The sequence below is a fragment of the Rattus rattus genome, chromosome 17, assembly GCF_011064425.1.
Source record: "Rattus rattus isolate New Zealand chromosome 17, Rrattus_CSIRO_v1, whole genome shotgun sequence".
NCBI classification, from domain to species: domain Eukaryota; kingdom Metazoa; phylum Chordata; class Mammalia; order Rodentia; family Muridae; genus Rattus; species Rattus rattus.
Window position 1 is genome coordinate 6992064 of NC_046170.1, and position 11075 is coordinate 7003138.

Genomic DNA, 11075 nt, shown 5'->3' on the forward strand with positions numbered 1-11075 from the left:
GAGCTCCAGATGTATTTAGTGCAATGTGGGAGATTCTGAAGGACAAAATGAAAAGATAGATGTAAATCAGGACAGAAAGTTGTTTATCCCCCAATAAAGCTGCATCCATCAAACTGTAAAGTTGACTCCAGAGACAGAAAATTATAGGAAATTTCCAAATTTGAATGACAATACATTCTTTCAATGATGCACCCACATGAGCATTTTGAAAAAATCAATTGTGGAACTCAAAAAGCAAACATTTCACTCCTCGCTCTTTCAAAGAAAATTTGGGTGGAGAAAATAAGCTACAATAGTTATATAGTTTATGAACAAGAAGAGTTTGTTAGTTAGATAAAAGTCATTTATATTCTTTAACTTAGACACTCTGACTGATTTCAACATAGTTTTAAATTCCATTTATCTCATTGCTAAAGATATTCAACATGATTTATACGATTCTTGGACATTTTTTATATTTTCTTTTGAGAACTTGTTCATCTCTATGGACCACTTTAAATTGGTTATTTGTTTTCATGACCATTTATTAGCTGAAATTTTGTGTATTACAGAAATTAATCCTCTTCCAGATGTATGTCAAGTCATTCATTCATTCATTCACATTCACACTCAATTGACTATTTTCCTTTGTTACTGTTTGGGTTTTTGATTATTTCCTTTCTTTTGTTTGTTTGTTGGTTAGCTTGCTGTTTGTCAATCTTTGGCCTTGATTCGTGAACCCATAGAGCTTTTCTGTCCCACTGTCTTATAGGAATTAGCTGCACTTTCTTCATAATTTTCAACATTTGCTATTTCACACTGAGGTTTTTTTATATAATAATAAAATAAAAAATGCAAAATAAAAATAAACTTTGGTGTTTATTTTTTGTACACAGTGATAGATCTGTATCTAATTTCATTATTCAACATGTGGACATACAGTTTTTCTAGTACCATTGGCTGAAGATTCAGTCTCATCTAAAATGGGTATTTAGGCATTTTAATAAGTAGGACATTGTTGTAAGTGCAATAGTCATGCTTTGTATTCTATTTTGTACTGCTGATATGCTTTTCTGTTTTTTTTTAAATGGTACAATGTTGATTTCTTTCTTCATTTCTTTTCTTTTTTAATTTGGATATTTTATTTATTTACATTTCAAATGTTATACCCTTTTCCAGTTTCCCCTCTGTAAGCCCCCTATCCCATCATCCCTCCTTTCCCTGCTTCTATGAGGGTGCTCTCCCACCCACCCAACCACTCTTTCCTCACCACCTTAACATTCCCCTAAACTGGGGCATTGAGCCTTCAGAGGACCAAGGGCCTCTCCTCCCACTTATGCTAGATAAGGCCCTTCAACTCTTTCAGTTCTTCCCCTAACTCCTCCATTGGGGTCCGGGTGATCAGTCTTAAGGTAAGCTCCCAGCAACCGCATCTGTTTTGGTCAGGATCTGGTGAAGCCTATCAGGAGACAGCTGTACCAGGCTCCTGACAGCAAGCACCTCTTGACATCAGCAACAGTGTATGGGTTTGGTGTCTGCATGTGGAGTGGATCCCTAGGTGGGGCCGTCTCTGGAGGGCTTTTCCTTCAGTCTCTTTTCGACTCTTCGTCTCTGTATTTCCTTTAGACAGGAAAAATTCTGGGTTAAAATTTTGGAGACAGGTGGCCATCCCTCTAGCGGGGTGTAAGGCCTAACTACTGGATATGGTCTTAAGAGCTTCTTCCTCCCCTTTGTGCAGTTTTTCAGCTAATGTCAATCCCACAGGAGGTCCTGGGAGGCTCTTGTTTTCCTAGCATCTGGGACTTTCTGCTTGCTACCACCAGTTCCCCATTTTCTATAGCTTTCCCCATCTTCTATAGCTTTCCCCATCTTCTATAGCTTTCCCCATCTTCTATAGCTACACACCTCTGTTCAATTTCCTGACCGTCTGTACGTCTCTTCCATCTCCTCCCACACCCGATTCTGCCCCTCTTTTTCTCCTCCCCCTCCTCTTGTCTTCCCAAGTCCCTCCTACCCTCTACTCCTCGTGATTATTTTGCTCCCCCTTCTATGTAGGACAGAAGCATCCTCTCTTTGGCCTTCCGTTCTCTTGAGCTTCATGTGGCTTGTGAGTTGTATCGTGGGTATTCCAAGTTCTTTGCCCAATATCCACTTATAATGAGTAGATACCATGTGTGTTCTTTTGTGACTGAGCTAGCTCACTCAGGATATTTTCTAGATCCATCCATTTGCCTGCGAATTTCATTAATTCATTGTTTTCAATAGCTGAGTAGAATTCCTTTTTCTAAATGTACTACATTTTCTGTATCCATTCCTCTGTTAAGGGACATCTGGGTTGTTTCCGGTTTCTGACTATTGTAAATATGGCTGCTATGAACATTTTGATGCATATGTCCTTATTACATGTTGCAGCATCTTTTGGGTATATGCCCAGCAGTGGTATAGCTGGTTCCTCAGGTAGTCCAATTTTCTGAGGCACTGGCAGATTAATTTCCAGAGTGGTTGTACCAGTCTGCAATCCCACCAGCAATGGAGGAGTGTTCCTCTTTCTCCACATACTAGCATCTGCTGTCACCTGTCTCCTTGATCTTAGCCATTCTGACTGATGTGGGGTAGAATCTCAGGGTTGTTTTGATTTGAATTTTCGTGATGACTAAGGAAGTGGAACATTTCTTTAGGTGCTTCTCTGCCATTCAAGTTTCCTCAGTTGAGACCTCTTGGTTTAGCTCTGTTTCCCATTTTTAAACAGGGTTATTTGGTTCACTGGGGTCTAACTTCTTGAGTTCTGTGTATATGTTGAATATTAGCCTTCTATTGGGTACAGGATTGGTAAAGATCTTTTCCCAAATCTGTTGGTTGCCATTTTGTCCTATCAAAAGTGTCATTTGTCTTACAGAAGCCTCAAAAATTTATGAGGTCCTATGTGCCAATTTCTTGATCTTAGAGAATAAGCCACTGGTGTTCTGCTTAGGAAAGTTTTGCCTATGCCCATGTGTTCAAATCTCTGCTCCACTTTCTCTTCTATTAATTTCAGTGCATTTGGTTTTAAGTAAAGGTCCGTGATCCACTTGGACGTGCGCTTTGTACAAGACAATAAGAATGGATCGATTTGCATTCTTCTATGTGCTGACCTCCAGTGGAACCATCATCATTTGTTGAAAATGCTTTTTTTTTTAACCACTTGATGGTTTTAGCTTCTTTGTCAAAGATCAAGTGACCATCGGTGTGTGGGTTCATTCCTGTGTCTTCAATTCTATTCCATTGATCTACCTCTCTGCCTCTGTACCAAGATCATGTAGTTTTTATCACCATTGTTCTGTAATAGAGCTTAAGGTCAGGGATGGTGATTCTGCTAGATATTCTTTTACTGTTGAAAATAGTTTTCACTGTCCTGTTTTATTTTTTATTTATTTTTTGCTGTTACTATGTTAATTTAATTTTTATTGGTTATTTTATTTTTTACATTTCAAATGTTAACCCCCTTCCAGGTTTCCCCTCCACAAACACTGAATCCCATCCCACACCCCCTTATTTTGCTTCTATGAGGTTGGTCCCCTACACACCCACCCACTCATGCCTCACCACCCTAGCATTTCCCTATGATGGGACATTGAACCTCCTCAGGACCAAGGCCCACCCTGTGTCACTGATGCCAAATAGGACAATCCTCTGCTACATATTCAGCTGGAGACATGGGTCCCTCCATGTACACTCTTTGGTAGGTGGTTTCTTCCCTGGAAGCTTGGTTGGGGGACCTTGAGTCTGTTTGGTTGATAATGTTATTGGTGCAAACCCCTTCAGCTCCTTTAGTCCTTCCTCTACCTCCTCCATCGGTGTCCCTTTTGCTCAGTCTGGTGGTTGTCTGCCTGCATCTGCATCTGCATCTGTATTGGTCAAACGCTGGCAGAGCCTCTCAGGGGACAGCTATACCAGGCTCCTGTCAGCAAGCACTGCTTGGCATCAGCAATACTGTGTGGGTTTGGTGTCTGCAGATGGGATGTATCCGTAGGTGGGACAGTCTCTGGATGGTCTTTCCTTCAGTCCCTGCTCCACTTCTTGACCCTTTATTTCCTTTCAGAAGCAACACTGGGTTAATATTTTTGAGATGTGTTAATGACCCCATCCCTCGACTGGGGGCCATGCCTAACTACTGGATATGGTTCTCTCTCCCCTTTGTTGGGTATTTCAGCTAATGTCATCCCTGTTAAGTCCTGGGAGCCTCTTGTTTCCCTGGCATCTGGGACTTTCTAGTGGCTACCTCAGGTCCCCATCCCCCACTGCAGTTACATTCTGTAGTGTAGCTTGAACTTTTGTGAGGCAATCCCTCCAGGATTGCTTTTCCATTTTTACTTGAGCCACCAACAAGAGTAATAACACAAGAAAAGGAAATTAATAAATGAAATGTTAAAGTCTAATTATTCCCCTTTGAGATCTCATTTTTATACACAAATAAATATAAAAGTTCTACGCAAAACTGCTTGGAATAATCAATACATTCATTAAAGTGAGAGGATACAAAATTAGCTCACAATGTATCAGTAGCCTTTTTATTAATTTATAAGTAAGAAAAATGCTAACACAAAAGACCAGAGTCAGACTACCCTTCATAATATCCTAAAATTGAATACGAAGTAACAAAAAATGAAACCTAAATATAGAAGTCCTTTGCTACACATGTGCTGAGGGTCTTGCAACAGCCCATGTATACTCTTTGGTTGGTGGCTTGTTCTTTGGGAACTCACAGTGTTCTATGATACTTTTGTTTTTCCTATGGGGCTGCAATACGCTTCAGCCCCTTCAATCCTCCCCCTTACTGTTCCATAGGGAACCCTGTCCTCAGTCCAATGCTTAGTTGTAGGCGTCAGCATCTGTCTCAGTCATCTGCTGGTAAAGCCTCTCAGAGAACCATCATGTTAGGCTCCTGACCGTAAGCACAAAATAGCATCAGAATTGTGTCAGGAATTGATGTCCTCTCATGAGATGGACCCAAGTTGTATCTGGCCTTAGTGGGAAAGGATATAACTAATCCTATAATTGATGCCCCTGGGAGGGGTGATATTGAGTGGGCACTCTCTCAGAGGTGAAGAGAAAGGCAGATTAGGAGAAGAATTATGCGAGTGAGGACATGGTGGGGGGGACAATATTTGGGATGTAATTAAATAAAATAATTAATTAAAAAAGAAGAACAGTATGTTGAAATGAGAAATCATGCTACATACCTAATTTTAGCTTTGAGTTTTTTTCATGAAAAGAGTGTTGTTGACTTTTTCCTATATTTAAAGGATGTTGGCATGTTTTACAGCCTTTATTAGTTTGTAGTGTTCCTTCCAATCCTATTTTTTCTAGGATCCTTACATAAAATGTGTATTGAATTTCTCAAAAGCTTCTTCTGCATCTACTGAGATTATTATAATCTGATTTAAATTTTTGTGTATATCCATTTAAATTATATATTACATTGATTTACTTAGGCACAGTGAACTATCTCTGCATAAAGGTAAATTGTCGTGCATCATCTTTTTACATATGGCTGTATTAAATATGCAAGATTTCTGATTGAGAATTATTTTACATCGATTATCAGGGATATTGAAATATAGTTCTGTGTTTTGGCTATGTTTATATGGAACATTGTTATGTGGCTGTGTAATTAAAATAATACCGATTCCATAAAATGTATTTTCTTCAGGTTCTATTTTTTTGAATAATTTGAGCAGTACTATTTATAGTTCTTCTTTGGCAGAATTCTGTAGTAAATCCAGCTGTACATCGACTTCTTTTCTAAGCTGGATGGCATTTTATTACCATTTCAACCTTCTTAATTTGTTATGAGTCTGTTTAAGTTGTTGACCTCTTCTTGGTTTAACTTACATTGTTTACATATATCTAGAAATTTATCTCTAAAAAAAAATATATATATATATATATAAATGTACTCATTTATGCATCTATTGGTTTTTTCTTTCACTCTAGAACCTGATAACTTAGAATTTGGGATACTTGAATAAAATATTATATATATTCTCCTCAAAATATTCTCCTTACCTACATCAACAATTAAGATGAGAGAGAGAAAAAAATTATCTAATATACAAGGACCAAGGGTTCTTGTGAAGGCTCTGTGCCCCAATGTAGGGGAATACAATGGTGAGGAGGTGGGAGGGAGTAGGAGGTTGGGTGGGTGGGGAAGCACCCTCATAGAAGCAGGGGGAGTAGGGATGGGATAGGGGTTTTACGGTAGGGGAAACTGGGAAAGGGGATAAAATTTGAAATATAAAGAAAATATCCAATAAAGGAAAAGAAAAAAGAAAGCAAAGCAAAACAAGGACCAAGGGTGTAACACACTAAACTTCAGGCTAGTATAGAAGCCTGTTGAGATGAATCAAAGAAGAGAAAAGAAGGCAGAAGCATTTTTACTTCAAGTTTTACCTAACTTTATAGAAGTAGCATAAAATATAATACATAACTATTCATCTATGTGTGACAGAATGAAATGGCTTCATTTTAATATATGTTCATTTACAAAAATATATTTGAGATTTTTAATAGTCGTATCTGAATATTATTTTATAATGTAATAACATTCAAGTGAGTTATTTCCCTTGTAAAGCCTGCTATAATATCAGTTATTTCTGCCAGCTATGGTGTGTGAGGCAACATCCATCTAGTAAGCGGAGGACAATAGGAGCTAAAATGTCCCATGAGACAGGCTCAAATGAGTCATAAAATTTAAAATAAGTTGCAGCAGTGCTTAGGATTTCATGCATCAGCTTAGACAGGATTTACAACCTGACTGAACAATGCAGAACTCCTGCCACTGGAGATCTAGTAAGTGGCTGTGGCAATGCATTGGGCTTTCCTGGGGGGAAAAAATGGCTTCACACCTATATCTTTAAACTAATAGATTTGGAGGTATAGTATCTTTTCCAAATAGTAACCCTACTATTAGTGGTATCATAAATACATATGGATTACTACAGGGTTTCTGGGTTTGACGTCTCACTGAAACCATTTATAAAACCCTCCCAGGCATAATCTGTTTTTCACTAAATATCGCGTGTTTCCTTGGAATCTTTTTCTCTCCTTTCTTGGTATTAAATTCTGAAAAGGAAAGCTACTAAATACATAACATAAACATATGCAAGAGAGAGAGAGATAGATAGATAGATAGATAGATAGATAGATAGATAGATAGATAGATAGATAGATTACATGCTAAGCTATCTCTATAATTGTAACCCTGAGTGTTTTTACCTGGTTAAAGGATCAAGACTTATATTAGTTTGTGTCACTGTATCCACATTTGAATGAAAGTACATATTTTACAGGGTTTTGACTTACGGTTAAATAGGTGTGCACACTATGTTCACTATATGATGTGGAGGAGTTTCTTTAAAGTATGCCACAAAAAAGTGATATAAAGTTAACATTTTAGGTCTCAAAAACTTACATTCAAGGGGAGACAATAGTTTTAAAAAATGCTAAATGCTAATAACAAAAATATGAAAGTGTTAGGAGAGTTATTGAAAATGGCTCTCTGAGTGGAGGATAGATAAAATTTGCTGTACTAGATTGATGTTCCAAGGCTGGGCTATTATTGGTCTTTTGTTTATATAAAATATCCTCTTGCTGGACATATTTGAAGTCAGAAGTGAATAAAATTAAAGATCAAACTTAGGGCAGATGAAACGAGAAGTTCATTGGTAAAGGAAGACTAGTGAAAGACCCTGAAACTGGAATGAACTCAACATCTTTAAAAAGACATGAAATTCAAGCCTGTAAAACAACATGATAGGGACAGAGTTAGAAGTCAAAATAAAAGGTCCTGTGGAGCCTTTTAGGTGAAGTAGAAAACAAGCTTATCTTTGAAGACGTGAAGATGAGCAGAGAGGCGATGGAGCTAAGAGGAAGGGGGCTATGTTGTGATTTGAGGTCTGTGAGTCACAGTGGTCCTTACTCCTCGAGAGAAAATAATTTTCAAGTTGTTTGAGGGAAAGAAGACACAGAGAAAGGGAGCAAATAACAGATAAAGAATGCTTGTTGCAAAAATATGGTGGAAAGCAGAAAACTGGTCATATTCGCGATATACTCACTGCCAGAGTCAACAGTGGATATTCACTGGGGTCGTAAGATAGCTGAAGATGACGTTAAGAACATGAGCTAGGACAACTGCTGACTGGAACATGTATTTACTAAGAGGGGAACACAGGTGGTAAAATCATATTTTGAAAAGGAGGAACGATACTTTGTTGGTAATTTTAGGTGGAAACAGCTAGTAAACTACATGAACGAGTGATGTCCCAAAGTAACCATCCAACATTAATTTCCCTTGCCTAGTACCATCATCCTCATTTGTATTATTTAATGAAATAATGATTTTTGCTTTCGCAAGAGATTTCTAAGTAATTTAATAGACTATCTGAATTTTAAGCTTCCAGAACCACAATCTTCTGACTATCTTCAGTTGAAAAGCATGCTTTTGTGTCCCCCAGAATACCTGCCATATCTCAGTTTTGGTGTCTTTGACTTCTCTCAGAAACACAAGTGTTTCCTCTCCTTACTCGCTGTTAGCAGATAATGATAAACAGGTGCTTCCTGACAACTGCTCTGAGGCTTAAACAAAATGCTAGCATTATGTATAAATTATTTCGAATTTTCTTTATGGAGGCAAAAAGAGATGATTCAGTGTGTAACAGTAAGTGTTTCCTAAATATATGAGCTTGGGTTTTGATACCCATCACCCTTCTGGGGCTTGGGTCATAGCTACATTTGCACCTGTAAACCAAGACCTAAGCGAAGAAGGCAGAATAGGAAAATCACCAAGGTTTTCTAGGAGCAAGTCTAGCTCTAGTTTCAGTGACTCAAAAGATTGAGGTAAAAAGGGTAGGGCAAGACATCCAAAATCTGCCTCTGGCCACTACATGCATATTCACAGGTACCCATGCACATGAGTACATACAAGTATGCATGCATACATTCATTCCCGCACAAACACAAAATCTCAAGCACACATGCAAACACACACATAAACATTTATCAAAAGGGATGTAAATATTCATTTCCAATTATTTGGAGGTTAGCGATACTGGTGTTCATCAGCAATGATACACAGCATGGAATGCAACTTGACTGGGAACTTAGAATGGTTCTAAAATGGTGAGAAAATTACATGAAAAGCAAACGATTTCCATATTGAGCAATAGTGATTATGATTTGCTTTTGTAATTTTAGTTTTGAAGTAGCTATAAAAAGATGAAAATATCTGTTTAATTAGCATAAAAGTTAAATGAGCATGTTTAAAATAATAGCATAAAGTTCCAAGTCATCATTCTCTCATGACTACAGTCATTGTAGTAAAGACATCTTTACAAAGAGGCTTTTTTCACCCTAATAGAAGAAATGGGAAAGGGAAGAGATAGGAGGCTTATGGACAGGAAACCAGGAAAAAGGAACAACATATGAAATGTAAATAAAAAAATCCAATATAAAAAAGGGTCAGAAAAAGAAGAAGAAGAGGAGAAGGAAGAGGAGGAGGAGGAGGAGGAGATAGAGGAGGAGGAGGAGGAGGAGGAAGAGGAGGAGAAGGAGAAGGAGGAGGAGGAGATAGAGGAGGAGGAGGGATAGGAGGAGGAGGAAGAGGAGGAGAATACTCTCAGGAGGAAATACAGGGGCAAAGAGTGGAGCAGGGACTCAAGAAAATATCATCCAGAGACTGCCCCACCTGGGGATCCATCTCCCATATGCAGCTACCAAACCCAGTCACTATTGCTGTTGTCAAGAAGTTCCTGCTAACTGGAACCAGATATGAGTGTCTCTTGAGAGGCTCTGCCAGAGCTCTACTGATACAGATGAGGATGGTTGCAGCTAACCATTGGACAGAACAAAGTGACCCCAATGGAGGACTGAGAGAAAAAACTGAAGAAGCTGAAGGGGTTTGCAACACCATAGGAAGAACAACAATATCAACCAACGAAACCCCACCAAAGCTCTCAGGGACTAAACCACCAACCAATGAGTACACAAGGAGGATCCATGACTCCAGCCACATATGTGGCAGAAAATGGCATTGTCCAGCATCAATGGGAGGTAATGCCCTTTTTCCCATGAAGGCTTGTTTCCCCAATGTAGGATAATGCCAGGGTATTGAGGTTGTAGAAAGTGGGTGGGAATGGGAGCATCCTCATAGAAGCAGGGGAAGAGGGGATGGAGTATGGGAGTGGGGGGAAAGGGGATAGCATTTGAATGTAAATACATAAAATATCCAAGAAAATTAAAATTATTTTAAAAATAAAAATCCAAGGAGGGTTTTTCCTTTATAAAACACAAAAATTTATAATTTCCATTTGTTATTATCCCTACCTTATGTAAAATATGATGTGTCTTGAGAAAGATTAGAATGCTATATAAGAGATACAAATCTCAAGATCATCCTTTGCAAAAAGGATCACATGGAATCAGAATGTATTCTAAGAAGAATATTTAGAAAATAAAGGCAACTGAAATGTAAATTAGAACTTGAAACCTTTCTATTCTCACTCTCAATTCATCCAAATCAGTTTCATTGCAAAGATTATAAACAAATAACTTCTTCTTCAATTTGCCACCACTTACACCTCTATGACATGTGACATTTCCTTAGAATAGTCTAAGACTCTGTCCATCATAATGTTCCAGAAACGTTAGCTTATGAGGGATTTAAGATTGAATAACTTAGCCAGTTGTTGACAAATAGAAGTGGCACTATGACATTTTCAAAGAAACTTTGGTTTCCAAAACTTTGCATGAATTCCAAAGCAATGCTGGAGAATTTGAAGATAAGTCATGAAGAGGGAGACAAAGATTCTCAGGAGAAGGGGTGATTTGAGGTTCGAGTATTGAGTGAATAATCTCTAGGAGAATCAGTAAGACCCTCAGTAGGGCTGGTACATCACTCTAGTTTTATAGTGACCATCCTGTCCCCCACTAACTGTAGCCATTAGCAAACAAGAAACAAGTCAAAGGGTTAAAAGGAAGGAGAAGGAAGCCAGAATGTGGGATGAGTATTGAAAGGAGGAATTTAACATAGTCATGGAAGACTTAACTATCGTGAATTCATT